Raw genomic sequence first — 14,596 nt, 5'->3', positions numbered from 1 at the left:
GTGGTTTGTGAGTTCAAGCCCCGCATCAGGCTCTGCGCTGATGGTGTGTATCCTGCTTGGGGTTCTGTCTCTCCTTCTCTCTGAGCTTTCCCTGCTTGTGTTCTCCCTCTCTCTCAAATTAAATACATAAACTTTAAAAAAAAGATGCAAAGAGTTATAACCACTTTGAAAAAAGTGTTGCAGTTTCTGATAAACCAAAAATCATATACCTACCCTGCAAGCAGTAATTCTACTTGTAGGCATTTTCCCAAGAAAAATGAAAACATAAATTCACAAAACACCTTGTACACAAAAGTTAGTCTCAATTTTATTTGTCATAAGCGTAACCCAGAAAACAACCTAGGTGTCCATCCGTGGGACGGAGGATGAATTGTGTATATTCATACAAAGAATACCACGGAACAACTAAGAAGGAAAATCTACAGATAAATGCAACAAGGTGGTTGAATCTGAAACCTATTATGTTGAGAGAAAAAAACCTTATACAAGACTATATATCGTACAATTCCATTTATGTGAAGTTCTAGAATAGGCAAAACTAATCTGTTGTGAAGGAAATCAGAACAGAGGTTTCCTCTGGAGAGATGAGGAGGAAGATTGCCTGGGAAGGGGCATAAGAGCACTTATTGGGATAATGGTCATTTTCTGTATCTTAGTGGTGTTTTGGGTTACACAGGTGTATGCAATTGTCAAAACTAATCAAATGTATTCTAAGGGGTTCAAGTCAGCGTAGGAAGACCCTGAACGCACCTTCTGTTGCAACATAACAACTCTACAGCTACATATGGAATAATTCCATCTGAAAAAGTTCTCAAAACTAAAATAGTGCCTCTACAACAAATGACAAAAGGGTCACATTAAGAAGGGCAGGAGGGGCAGAGAGAGGCTCTTGCCAAAACCCCTCACCCCAGCCACAGGGACCCACAACTGGGAGAGATCTCAAAACTATGGAGTTTTTCTTGAGGAGTGGGGAGTTTGTGCTCCATAATGGACAGTGCAACACTTGGGTTCTGCACCAGAGACAGCCCCCAAAACCAAACTAGCAGGAATTATGTCCAGACGAACCATAGAACTGTAAGGAACAAAGAATCCACTCTTAAGGGCTCACACAGAGACTCACTTGCCCCAGGACTTAGCACAAAAAAAGCAGTTTGAAGCACCTAGACCTTACATGTAGGAGACCTGATTACTGAACTTACAGTGACTACTGTAAAGGAAGGAACTTAGTGGGACTCTCTATGGATAGAAGGCTAGCAATTACCATTTCTGTAATCTCACTCCTAGATTGCACTTCTGTGCCCCACAGGTCATCTTTTATATAAGACCACTCCTTCAAGACTGGGACAGGTAGCTGTGTCACCCAGTACTTAGAAACAAATCAGAAAATCAGCAAAATGGGAAAACAGGAATATGTTTCAAATGAAAAAAAAAAAAAAGACAAAACCTCAGAAAAACTCTGATATACACAGAAGTAATCTGCCTGATAAAGAGTTTAAAGTAACGGTCATAAAGATGCTTATCCAACTCAGGAGAAGAATGGATGAACACAATGAGAACTTCAATGAAGATGTAGAAAATATAAGAAAGAATCAAAAAGAAGTCATAGAGCTGAAGAATGCAATAGCTGAATTGAAAAATACACTAGAGGGATTCGACAGCAGACTTAATGAAGTAGAACAGATCAGTGAGCTAGAAGAAAAATCAATGGAATTCAACCAGACAGAGCAGAGACTTTAATACCCCATTTACATCAATGGATAGATCATCCAGACAGAAAATCAATAAGGAAACATCAACCTTAAACAACACATTACACCAGATAGGACTTAACAGACATTAACAAAACATTCCGTTGAGAAGCAACCAAATACATTCTACTCAAGGGCACATGGAACATTCTCCAACACAGATCACATTAGGCCACAGAACAAATTTCAATAAATTAAAGAAGATTGAAGTCATATAAAACATCTTTTCTGAGCATAATTATACAAAACTAAAAAACCAATCACAAAAAGAAAACTGGAGAAAAACACAAAAACATGGAAATTAAACAACATGCTACCAAACAACCAATGGGTCATCAAAGAAATCAGAAGAGAAATAAAAAAATACATATCTAGAGGCAAGTGGAAACAAAAATACAGCATACCAGAATCTATAGGATGCAGTAAATACAGTTATAAGAGGGAAGTTCATAGCAATATAGGTCTCACATAAGAAATAAGAGAAATCTCAAATAAACAATCTAATGTTACACCTAAAGCAACTAGAAAAAGAACAAATGAAACCTTATGTTACTAGAAGGAAGGAAATAATAAAAATCAGAGCCGAAATAAATGAAATAGAGCCTAAAAAGACAATATAAAAGATCAATGAAACTAAGAGCCGGCTCCGAGAAAAGAGAAACAAAACAGACAAACCTTCAGCTAGACTCACTAAGAAAAAAGAGAGGGCTCAGATAAAGACAATCAGAAATGAAAGAGAAGTCTCAACTGATATCACAGAAATACAACATATCATATGAAACTACTATGAACAAGTATATGCCAGCAAACTTGACCACCTAGAGGAAATGGATAAATTCCTAGAGACATGCAATCTTCCAAGACTGAATCATGAGGAAATAGAAAATCTGAATAGACAATTACTAGCGAGGACATTGAATAAGAAATAAAAAACCTCCCAACAAATAAAAGTCCAATACCAGGTAGCTTCACTGATTAATTCTACAAAACATTCAAAGATTTAATATTTATCCTTCTCAAACTCTTTGAAAAAATTGAAGAGGAGGGAATGCTTCCAAGCTAATTTTTCAAGAAAAGCATTACCCTGCAACTAAAATCTGACAAAGACACTGCAAAACAAAACAGCAGAAAACAAACCTAAAAACAAACAAAAAAACTACAGGCCAATATCCCTGATGAATATTGATGCAAAAATTCTCAACAAAATATTAGCAAACCAAATTCAATAAAAGGATCATACGCCATAAAGGGATTTATTCCAGAGATGCAAGGATAGTTCGACATCTGCAAATCAGTCAGTCTGATATACCACATTAGCAAAATGAAAGATAACAATCATATGATCATCTCAATTAATGCAGAAAAAGCATTTGACAAATTCAACACCCATTTATGGTAAAAAAACTCTCAACACAATGGGTACACAGGGAATGTACCTCAATGTAATAAAGGTCATGTATGAAAAACCCACAGCTAATATCATACTTGATGGTAAAAAGCTGAAAATGTTTCCTGTAAGATCAGGAACAAGATAAAGATGCCCACTACCCACACTTTTATTCAACAAAGTATTGAAAGTCTCACCCACAACAATTGGCCAAAAAAAAATAAAGAAAAGTCATCCAAACTGGAAAGAAAGAAATAAAATTATCACTATTTGTAGATGACATGATACTATACATAGCAAACCCAAAAGACTCCACCAGAAAACCATTAAAACTAATAAATTCAGTAAAAGTGAAGGATACAAAAACAATAGACAAAAATTTAGTGTACTTTCATACACTAATAACAAACTATCTGAAAGAGAAATCAAGAAAACAATCCCATTTACAATGGCATCAAAAAGAGTAAAATAACTAGGAATAAATTTAACCAAGGATATCAAAGACCTATACTCTGAAAACTATAAAACCCTGATTGAAGAAGTTGAAGGACACACAAATAATGGAAAGATATTCCATGCTCATGGATTGGAAGAATTAATATTGTTAAAATGTCTGTACTACCCAAAGCAATCTACAGATTCACTGCAATCCCTATCAAAATTCCAATGGCATTTTTCACAGAACTACAACAAATAATTCTGAAATTTGTATGGAATCACAATATACCCCAAAGAAAGCAATCTTGAGAAAGAAGAACAAAGCCAGAGGTACCATACTCCTTAACTGCAAATCTACAATAATCAAAACAGTATGGTATTTGCATAAAAAGAGACAATGGAAAAGAATAGACAGCCCCAAAATAAATGCATGCATGTATGGTCAATTAATTTGTGACAAAGGAGGCAAGAACATACAACAGGGAAAGGACACTCTTTTCAATAAATGTTGTTGGAGAAACTAGACAGCTACATGCAAAGGAATGAAACTGGGCCGCTATTTTACAACATACAAAAATGAAGTAAAGACTTGAATGTAAGACCTAAAACCATAAAACTCCTAGAAGAAAACACAAGTGGTAAGCTTCTTGATATCAGTCTTAGTGCTATTTTTGGATTTGACTCTGAAGGCAAGGGCACAAAAGCAAAAATGAACAAGTAGGATTACATCCAACTAAAAACATTCTGCACCTTGAAGGAAACCATCAACAAAAGGAAAAGGCAACCTAGTGAATGGGAGAAGACGTTTGCAAATCATATATCCAGTTAGGGGTTAATATCCAAGACATATAAAAAACTTCTATCAACTCAATAAGAACAACAACAAAATCTGATTTAAAAATAGGCAGAGGATCTAAATAGACATTTTTCCAAAAGAAAACATACAGATGTCCAACAGGCACATGAAAAGATGCTCAACATCACTCATCATCAGGGAAATAAAAATTAAGATCACAATGAGGTATACTTGGCAGAATGGCTAAAATAAAAAAGACAAAACAAAAAGTGTTGGCAAGGATGTAGGAAAAAAAGAACCCTGTTGAGATGTTGGAAATGTAAGTCGGCACAGTCACTGTGGAAAACAATATGGAAGTTCCTCAAAAAATTAAAAATAGAATCACTGTATGATCCAGTAATTCCACTATTGGGTATTTACCCAGAGAAAACTAAAACACTAATTTGAAAAGATGTATGTACCCGTGTTTATAACAGCATTATTTATAATAGCCAAGATATGGAAATAATCCAAGTATTCATTGATAGATGAATGGCTAATGAAGAACCATGGAATATTACTCAACCATGAAAGGGGGTGATATCTTGCCATTTGCAACAACATGGATGGACCTTGAGGATATCAAGCTAAGTGAAGTAAGTCAGACAGAGAAAGACAAATACCACATGATTTCACTTACACGTGGAATCTAATAAACAAAGCAAACAAAAAACAAAACAAAACCCAGACTCATAGATAGAGTGGTGTTTGCTACAGAGGAGAGCGTTGGCAAGGGGCAGAATGGATGAAGATTATCAAGAGGTACAAACATCCAGTTATAAAATAAATAAGCCATGGGATGTAATGTACAACATGCGGAACATTGCGTCAAGTTTGTATGGTGACAGATGGTAACTAGACTTGTGATCAGTTTACAATGCTTATAAATGTCAAGTCGCTATGTTGTACACATGAAATTAATATAATATGGTATGTCAATTATCCTTCAATTTTTAGAAAAGGATCCATTTAGTGGAAGAATATTAGCAAAAAAAGAAAGGGAAAAAAACTCATCAAATGGTGCTTAGGATTTATGTATTTCATGCTGTACAAAATTTATCTGAGTAGAAAAAAAAAGTACTTTAAACAATATGGAACTCCTATAAATAAGCAATAACTCTAGTTAATGATACGTATACTGAAATAGTTAGGGAGCAATGTACTCATGAATGCATTTTACTTTGAAATGTATCCAACAAACTGATTGATAGATGAATCAAAAGATTGATAGACGGGTAGTTAATAGATTTAGATGAAGCAAAAAAAAAGTTAATATTGGATCTAGATGGCGAGTTTTCATTATAAAATCGTTCCAAATTTTTTATATATCTGACATTTTTCATAATAAAATGTTGAGAAAAACCTCAATGGTTACCACCCTCATTGTTTAGAACCTGGCCCCACAAAGATTCTTCTAGGGAGGAGTATTTTATCACTGACATTGTTTGAAATTGCCAGCACATGGTGATAATAAAAAGCAGATTGACTTACAGTCAGGTTTATTATTGTTTTTAAATTCTCAACGGCAATGCATACCCTTATTGCCGGCACCCAGGGTGGGCGCTCCTGTTAGACGGCGCTGGGTACATGGTTAGTGTCATAGAGTTGGAATAGCATGGTGACAGGAATCAAAGCCAGATCTGCCTGATTCCAAAGCCCCTTCCATGCCAATAACTTCTTTCCACATTATCCTGCTAGCTGTGCTGCAAATTATGCAAAGATGAAAAAGACATAAAATCCTTGCCTTCAAGGAGATCATAGTATGTGGAGATAGATCCATACTTCTATGTTTCTAATTCAAGTGAGTACTACAGATTTTCAAATAACGTGTTGGAGAAAAATGGGAGAGCTTCTTAGGAGAAGTGGTATCTGAGGTATAATTTCTTCCCTACTTAAACCTTTACCCATGTAGCTTCCTATGGTTCATAAGCTCAAGTCCAAAATCCTTAACATGGCCTACAAGATCCTATGTGATCTGGCTCCTTTCTTATTTCTGTATCCTCATTTTTAGCATCTCCCAGAGGGCAACCCTCTAAAATTAACACACACACACACACACACACACACACACACACACACACACCCTACTCTGGCCAGACTGGCCCGCTTTCTGTTCTCTTCATCACGTTCCTTCCTGCCTTGGGCCCTTACCCGGGCAGTGCTTCCTTCCTGAAACGCTCCTCCCTTATTTCCTCCCCTTCTCCCACCTCCCATGTTACCTAGCCCAATCTAATTCCTTCTATAAGGCTCAGATAAAAGGTTGCTTCCTGAATAAAACCTTCCCTGACTCTCAGGCCAGATTGTCTCCCCTTCTCCTGAGGTCCAGGACACAGTTGTAATTATATCATTTCTTGTGCACATGTTTGTGTTGTATAGTTGTGAACATCTGTGTGATTGAGAACCATATCTGACTTGTTTCAATAAATATTTATTGAGTGATTAGAATGAAATAACTCAGTAAATGAATTCATGAATGAACAAAGGTTAGGACCTTAACACACAATTACAGAATGGAGACGGAAGGTCTAGAGAGAGGCAAAACCTTGAGTCAAATTCCAGAGGGAGGAAGAATGAGAAGAGATACAAAGACATGAGTGTTAGGTACTTTCTGAGGTTGAATTTTTTTTTAAATCAAATGTCCAGAGCTTCTTGTGTTTGTCCTCACGGGGGGATCAGATATGAGTTACATTTTGTAAGAAGCAAGTAGATTAGAGGAACTCAGGAGAGTCTGAAAAAATTCTCATCAGCCCCATCTTTAGAGTTTCTGGGGAATGTTCCTTTTCTACTGTATCTCACAACCCCAAAGAGACCCAAACTGGAATCTGGCCAGATTCCTGGGAATTGTCACATTTTGATTAGCATAGTCGAATCCTACCTCGGCTCTTTTAGCTTAGATGGTGGTCCTAGACTCCCTCTCTAGGGCACGTGAAACTTTGCAAAGAAATGCTTCTAGATGTCTAAAAGTTCTTATTAAATCAGCAACTGGCTAATGATATGGTGTGGAAAGAAACCATCTTGATTTATTATTGATTTCTGCCCCATTTCTTTAGTCATGGCAGGAACATGGAGGTGCACTCAGCAATTTAAATGTTCCCAAAAGAGCTTGAAAATGTATGAAGAGTTTTATTTCAAAAAAGGGGCTCACACATTTTTCCCCTGTATTTCGGTTTCCATTTATTGATGCCTTGATCCCTGTGTAATGATGAAAAAATAAGAAAAAGATGGAAAGCCAAAACAGTATACACAACAACCCCAAACCATAATAATGTAACAGTAAATCCCTCTTTCAACATGTGAAGTCCTATGTACAACTTTCCTAATAAAGGAAACCAAGAAGTCATTTTAAAACCATGCCCATACAAAGATTTATAAACCATAGACTTATTTCTTTCCATCTTTTCTGAGGTTTCTCTGTGACTAATCTGAATTTCAATTTCCTGGTGTGTGTAAAATTAGGATATTAGGCTTAGTTTTGCCTACTCCATGACAGACAGAACACTAATCACTCATAGAGTCCTTTGCAACGTAATATACCAAGCAGTCACTACCAATCAATTAGATATTGCATATGAGTTGAAATCTATGCACTGCCATGGAATTAGATCTTTAAGTCTTCTTATAGTCCATGTCTGAAATCTATAATTCAAAAGTATGCCTACACAAAGGAATAGTCCCAAGTACAGATGCACACACATCCAAATTTTCAACTTAATAACTTTCATAGATACAAATGAAGAGCAAAAATGCATCAATTTCATTGAGAACCCTACAGCGTTACTTCGACCTTGTAAGGACACCCCCAACTTCTTTGGACCTAACCTGCTTATAAAGGGAGAGCCCTATATATACCACCCCTTTCCCTTCCGTTTTCCTCCCCATATCTTTAATTCTTCCTGAAGTGATGGAAACATTTAGAATAGCCTTGTCCACTAGGCCCCTCCCTTCTCTGCATTCTGGAGAGTAGTGTCTCCTCCACAACCTGCTCTCCCATCAAAATCTCTCCAAGGAAAGACCTATTAAAGTCAGCCAAACTGAGGTATAGATAAAGGCGACAGTCAAAGTGATCTTCTCCGTTAAACTACTTGTACTTTATTAGGTACGATATTCCAAGCCAAAGGAGTGCATTTCCAGTTGTAAAATTATTTTGTTTTTTAATTTGGAAGTGTTAGAAAGTTACTTGGGAGAAGAAGCAAGCAAAGGGGTCTTCTCAGTCCCTGTAAATTATCTCCTAAAGAGGATGACTAGTCTTCCTTTTCAATTGCCAGTTTTACTTCCACCTACATTTGTTCTTGAAAACACTGGAGCATCTTTCCTGAAGACACGGCTTATTAACCACCTGAATAAGAAAGCCATGGGTGTTTAGTAAATATGCAGATAATTGAGCTCTACCCCTGACCTAAATCAGGATCTTTTGGGGTGGGTCCAAGAAATGGGCAATCATCAAGTTCCCCTATCCTACCAGGGGAATTCCCATGCACAAATGAATTTGAGGACAACTACTTCAAAGCAAAGGCCCAGCAAATCTGGCTACATCAACATTTACTTTTCCTGTTTTATTGCGATTTCTCAGCAAGATTATAAACTGCCTGACAGCAAAGATTATATCCCATACTTTTAAGAATTCTCCAAAACTGTTCTTGACTCATATTTTTAATGATTTTATATTTTGAACAGTACTTTCCCAATTAATACCATAAAATAAATAGCATTATCTCACTAGAGACCATGAGAATTCAGTGAAATGGGCATGAATCAGATATTCAAATTATGTATGAAACAAGCAGGCATCCAAAAAAACCACAGTAATTCATTGTCCTTTGTCCATTTTGTGAAGTTTTCTTCAAATGTTTTCATGGGAGAGCCAAATGCACAGTACATGTGAATTGTCAAACATAGCATGGTCTTTGGTGCATTACTGTGATTTCATTATATATTGGAGCCAAAATTTTTCTCTCCAATATTGGAAATCATGATCTCACATATAGATGTTTACTTTCCACACAATTTCATGAGTACATCCACTTAGTTAAGTAAATTTAAGCAGTATTTACTTTGCCCTACGAAGTTCAAAGAAATGTACTTAATATACTTAAGCTTACTTATTTTTTTCAGAAGCTTTATTTTTCTACATTGGTAAAATAATGCTGTCCCTTTGTAGAACTGGCAGGGAAGTTAAGGTATAGTGACTTTTAAGGTTTTAGAACAGGAACGCAGACATATTTGTGTTTTTAGATCATCTGGGGAAAAAAAGAAATGCAATCAATGAACTCATAAAAGAGCAAGATTAAAAATGATTTGCCTTTTTTTGTGTGTGTGTAAAAGCATTTGGTGGAAAGTTTATTGTTCTCCAGTGTGAATGATTCTCTTTGAAACTGAAGACTTTGGCCCTTGCTTCTTTTTTAAAGTTAAAAAAAACCCTAAAATGACTTAAATAATTATCCCAGATGCTTTAACGATCAGGCAACACTTTCCACTTGCCCTAGGAGTGCGTATTTCTTGGAGAGGGAAACACTATTTTAAGGCTAACACAGGAAGCCACACTCAGGATTCAAAGTCTAGTGTGGTTTGTAGCCCTGCTTTCTTTATGTGGGTGATGACCGAAGAAAAACTCCCAATCCCAAGGCACTGAGATGAAGCAGTTCCAAGTACTGATGAGGTGGATGGGAGATCAACTGGGTCATTGGTCTGTATAGACCAGGGGCCAGTAAATTCTCTGTGAAGAGCCAGATGGAACTATGTTGGGCTTTGTGGGCCATAGTCTCTGTTGCAACTAGTCAACCCTGCTGTTGTGTGAAAACAGCCATAGACAATAGATAAAAGAATGAACAAGCTGTGTCTTGATAAAATATTATTTACAGGCAATCCACAGACTGAAGTTTGCCAACCATCAGCACGACTATGAAACCTTCTTGTGGAGTGAGAAAGGACTTGAGCACTGGTAAACCTGTGTTTGGAAGTTCAAGGTAGTCTAGGATTGACCCCTCTGTATTAGAGTTAGGGTTAGGGTTAGTAAAAGGTGACAGAAAGGTTCTATATACAGGACTGCAGAATGACTTGTTCAGTCATTTTTTCATAGTGTCAAGTTTGCTGAGAGGACATCTAAGACAGAAAAGAAGGCTAAAGTATTGTCCAATGAGTGTCTAAAAATGGTAGTCAAGGGGTGCCTGAGTGGCTCAGACATTTGAGTGTCGGACTCTTGATTTCAGCTCAGGTCTTGATCCCAGGGTCATGGGATTGAGGCCTGCTTTGGGCTCCATGCTGACTGTGAAGCTGCTTAAGATTCTCTTTCTCTCTCCCTCTGCCTCTCTCCCCCACTCTCTCTCTCAAATAAAATTTAAAAAAAGTTTTTTAAATGATAGTCAATACCATGTGAAAGACTGAGCATGTGAAGTTAGTCACTAAGAGTGCAGTTTCTGGAAACAAACAGACCTAAGTTTTACATCCTGTTTCTAGTATCTACTAGCTGGATGATCTTGAACATATTGTTTAACCCCTGAGCCTCAGTTTTCTCATTGGTAAAATGGGAATAAGGATACCTTAACTTGCAGGATTTCTGAAAGGAATTAAAAGTATATTGAACCTTTAACACAACAAAATTGCCCAGCAAATGGAAACCACTGTAATAAATGAGGTTATAAGCAAGAAATTTTCACTGAGAGCAACTAGAAATTAAAATATGATTAAAGTCCTAGGTGAGTGAAGAACAAAGCAGTAAATTGAGCATTGTATTTCCTTTCTAGAAATCTGTTTTCTAGATTCATACATTTTTCATTCAGCAAATGCTTTTCAATACTTATTATATTCCTGGCATTGTGCTAGTTTGGGCTTACAAACATGAGCAAAGCTTTCTCACTTCTAACAACAGAGAGTTGAAGAGGTTTTGGTAGCTGTAACATGTTATTAAGCCATTTTCTTTGAGCTGTAAATCCACCCTTCTGTGTTCTGTTAGTGATCCTAGGAGAGACACTCAGGAAACCACCTGTCTCTAACAGTTGCTTCCTATTAGGCTCTGACAATGCGTGTGCTAGAGGGAGACTGGAAGGCTACAGGAAGGAGAAGGGATATATGCTTTTTTTCCTGTTTGCTTCATGTCATATCAGCATCACCACCATAAGGCTTATTCACCCACGTGACAGCAATTCATCTGCCATGTTCCCACACTCCTAGATCCAACTTCATCAATGCCCCTCCAAGATATTAGCAGACGTTTGAGTCAACCTCACAAGCCCCTCCTTCCACTTGCCATAGGGATAGTAGCTCCTTCCTGTAGTTACTATTGCAGGGCTGTCTCAATTTCCCTCCTTTCACCTTTTCAGTTTTCCATCCCCCATGTAACAATTCTTCATATTAGATTCATTCTGTTATAATCATTGGTATGGTTTCTGTCTCCTGAATGGACTCCGGCTGTGTATGGTGGTTAAAGTCTAGCTCACAAAGTTCTATTAACAGTTTCACAAATTGTGCATTACATCTAGGGAATAGGCTCAATAAACATACTTCCATGAGTAAAAAGTCTCAAGCAAGGAAGCAAACTGTTTTAAACACAACACTGTAAAAATAAAAATCCAGTTGAAAGACAAATACAAACAGAATAAAAAGGCAATCCATGGCATGGGAGAAAATCTGTAAAAATCCTATAGCTGCTAAGGGATTAATATCCAGAATATATAAAGAACTCTTACAATTCAAGACCAACAACAGCAAACAAACTGATTAGAAAACGGACAAAGGATTTAAATAGACATTTCTCCAGAGAAGATATGTAAATGGCTCATAAGTGCATGAAAAGATGCTCAGCATCACTAATGATTAGGAAAATGCAAATCAAAACCATAACGAGAAAACTTCTTCATCTCTAATTGGATCGCTACTATCCAAGAGTAGAAACTAACAAGTGTTGGTGAGAGTGTGGAGAAATTTGAATTCTTATGCATTGTTGGTGGGAATGTAGAGTAGCACAGCTCCTCTGAAAAACAGTATATAGGTGTCTCAAAAAAGGTGAAAATAGAATTACCATATGATCTAGCAATTCCACTTATGGGTATACACCCCAAAGAATTGAAAGCAGAGACTCAAACAAATATTGGTACACTCAAGTTTTTTTGCAATATTATTCACAATAGCCAAAAGGTGGAAACAATTCAAGTGTCCCTCAACAGATGAATGGATAGATAAAATATGTTCTATATATACGGTGGAATATCATTCAGTCATAAAAGGAAGGAACTTTTGACACATACTATGACATGGATGAACCTTGAGGATGTTATGCTAAGTGAAATAAGCCAAAAAGACAAATACTATATGATTTCATTTAAATGAGGTATTTAGAGAATTTAAATTTACAGAGATAGAAAGTAGAATAGTGATTCTCAGGGGTGGATATTTATCAACAACTTGTTGTTGCTCTCAACAGCAATAGATTTCCTGTTTTCTTCAGTCTGATTCACAGGAAACAGAGTATATGGAATTGAAAGGAATTAGAAGAGAAAGGAAATAAAAACTTTAATCACAGTTTCAACAAGGCAGATTTTTCAGAGGGAATAAAACAGAAACAATTTATTAAATATTTTGGAAATCAGGATGAAGTCAACTATAATATATATTAAGGATCTGTAACACTAAATACCAAGGGCATAGAGGGCTACGCTCTTTCAAGTTATTGCTGATCTGTGGGCTTCTGTTTCCTTATTTATACAATGTAGATAATAGTAGTAAATATCTCTTAGTGTCCTTAGGAGAATCAGGCTCTTAAAATAGGACCTGGCAAAGGCAACTATATAAGCGTTTGTTAAAACAAGCAAATCAATATTTGTTTAATAGCAATTAACATTGGTTAAGCATTTCATTTTACAACCCAATTTCATATCCACAAACTCATTTGATGCTTAAGTAATCCTACAGGGAAAGAAAATTAAATCCCCAAATGCTAAAAATAATAATCATGCAGTTCAGTTGACGCAGTGTGACTTTGTTGGCCTCACTGAGTCTTGATTTTTTTTTACTCCAACTCAGCTCTAAAGTGCTTTTATTCCTTCATCACAGTTGTCAGTGGATAAATTTAGTTTCCTGATACAATATGCAGGCTTTCAACATTTAGTAGTTTTATTTGAATAATTAGCTTAATAAAATGGAAACAAAAATTATTAACCTTTTGGCATGCCTTTGTCTCCCTAGATATTAGCCACTTTTTAGTATTACACACATACATACATACATACATATACCTCTTTAATTAGTGTAATTTTACCTTTTCTGGAAAAATCTTACTAGGCTCTAGCACATTTTCATTGGATTTATTCCTTTATAGTAAACCTTTCTGTTCTCACCCTGAGTTCCAGAGTCTTTTAAGTGAAAACCGGCAGGAAGGAGAAAAGAAGTGGCCCAGTAGATAGGAAAAGAATGAGTTTTAACATCAATAGGATTGATAAACCTAAGCTTTGCCACTTTGCCATGAGACTTTGGGAGAATTATCTAGGCTCACCTTTCCTGATTATATATATATACACACACACACACACACACACACACACACACACACACACATATATGCATATATATAATTGTAAAATATATAATTATAAAATAATTTATATAAATATAATATATAAATAATAAAATAATTTATGTAATTATAATTTATATAAGGAGGTACTTGTAGAATCTAAACTTTAGAATACTTGAGGCATAAATTTTCATGTAACATAACCAAAAGGAAATGATGGTAAGAATCAGAACTCACTACAGGTAGCATTTTGATTATTCAAAGAAGATTATAATAATGACTAAGGAAAGTAATCATAAGTGATTAAAATCGATGCTTTCTGAGGTTAGTTCTTAAGCTACTGTAGCTCTTTTGTTTGTAGGTTGGACAACTGTATTGGAACAGGGGGTTGGTTTTGTATACACACTTCATACAAAAATATGAGGCATTCCATTTATGCTCTCAAACCAGTGAGCATTAAGGAAAAAACAAAACAAAACAAAGCAAGTAAAGCTCTATGTGTGTGCCTGAGCATACACCATGAGTGTCTCAGCATAGAGTGTGTTTTCGAATCACAGACGTTGGGAGATGAGAGGGACCCTACAGATGCTATCTTCTACCCACTTCATTTTACAGATGAAGAAAACCCAAAGTGTCGCAAGCCTGGGTCAGACATCTGGTTGGTGCCAGATGGTCTCAGAACA

The sequence above is a fragment of the Acinonyx jubatus genome, chromosome A1, assembly GCF_027475565.1.
Source record: "Acinonyx jubatus isolate Ajub_Pintada_27869175 chromosome A1, VMU_Ajub_asm_v1.0, whole genome shotgun sequence".
In the NCBI taxonomy this organism is placed as follows: domain Eukaryota; kingdom Metazoa; phylum Chordata; class Mammalia; order Carnivora; family Felidae; genus Acinonyx; species Acinonyx jubatus.
The sequence above is the reverse complement of the archived record's forward strand: the minus strand, read 5'-3'. Positions refer to the sequence as shown.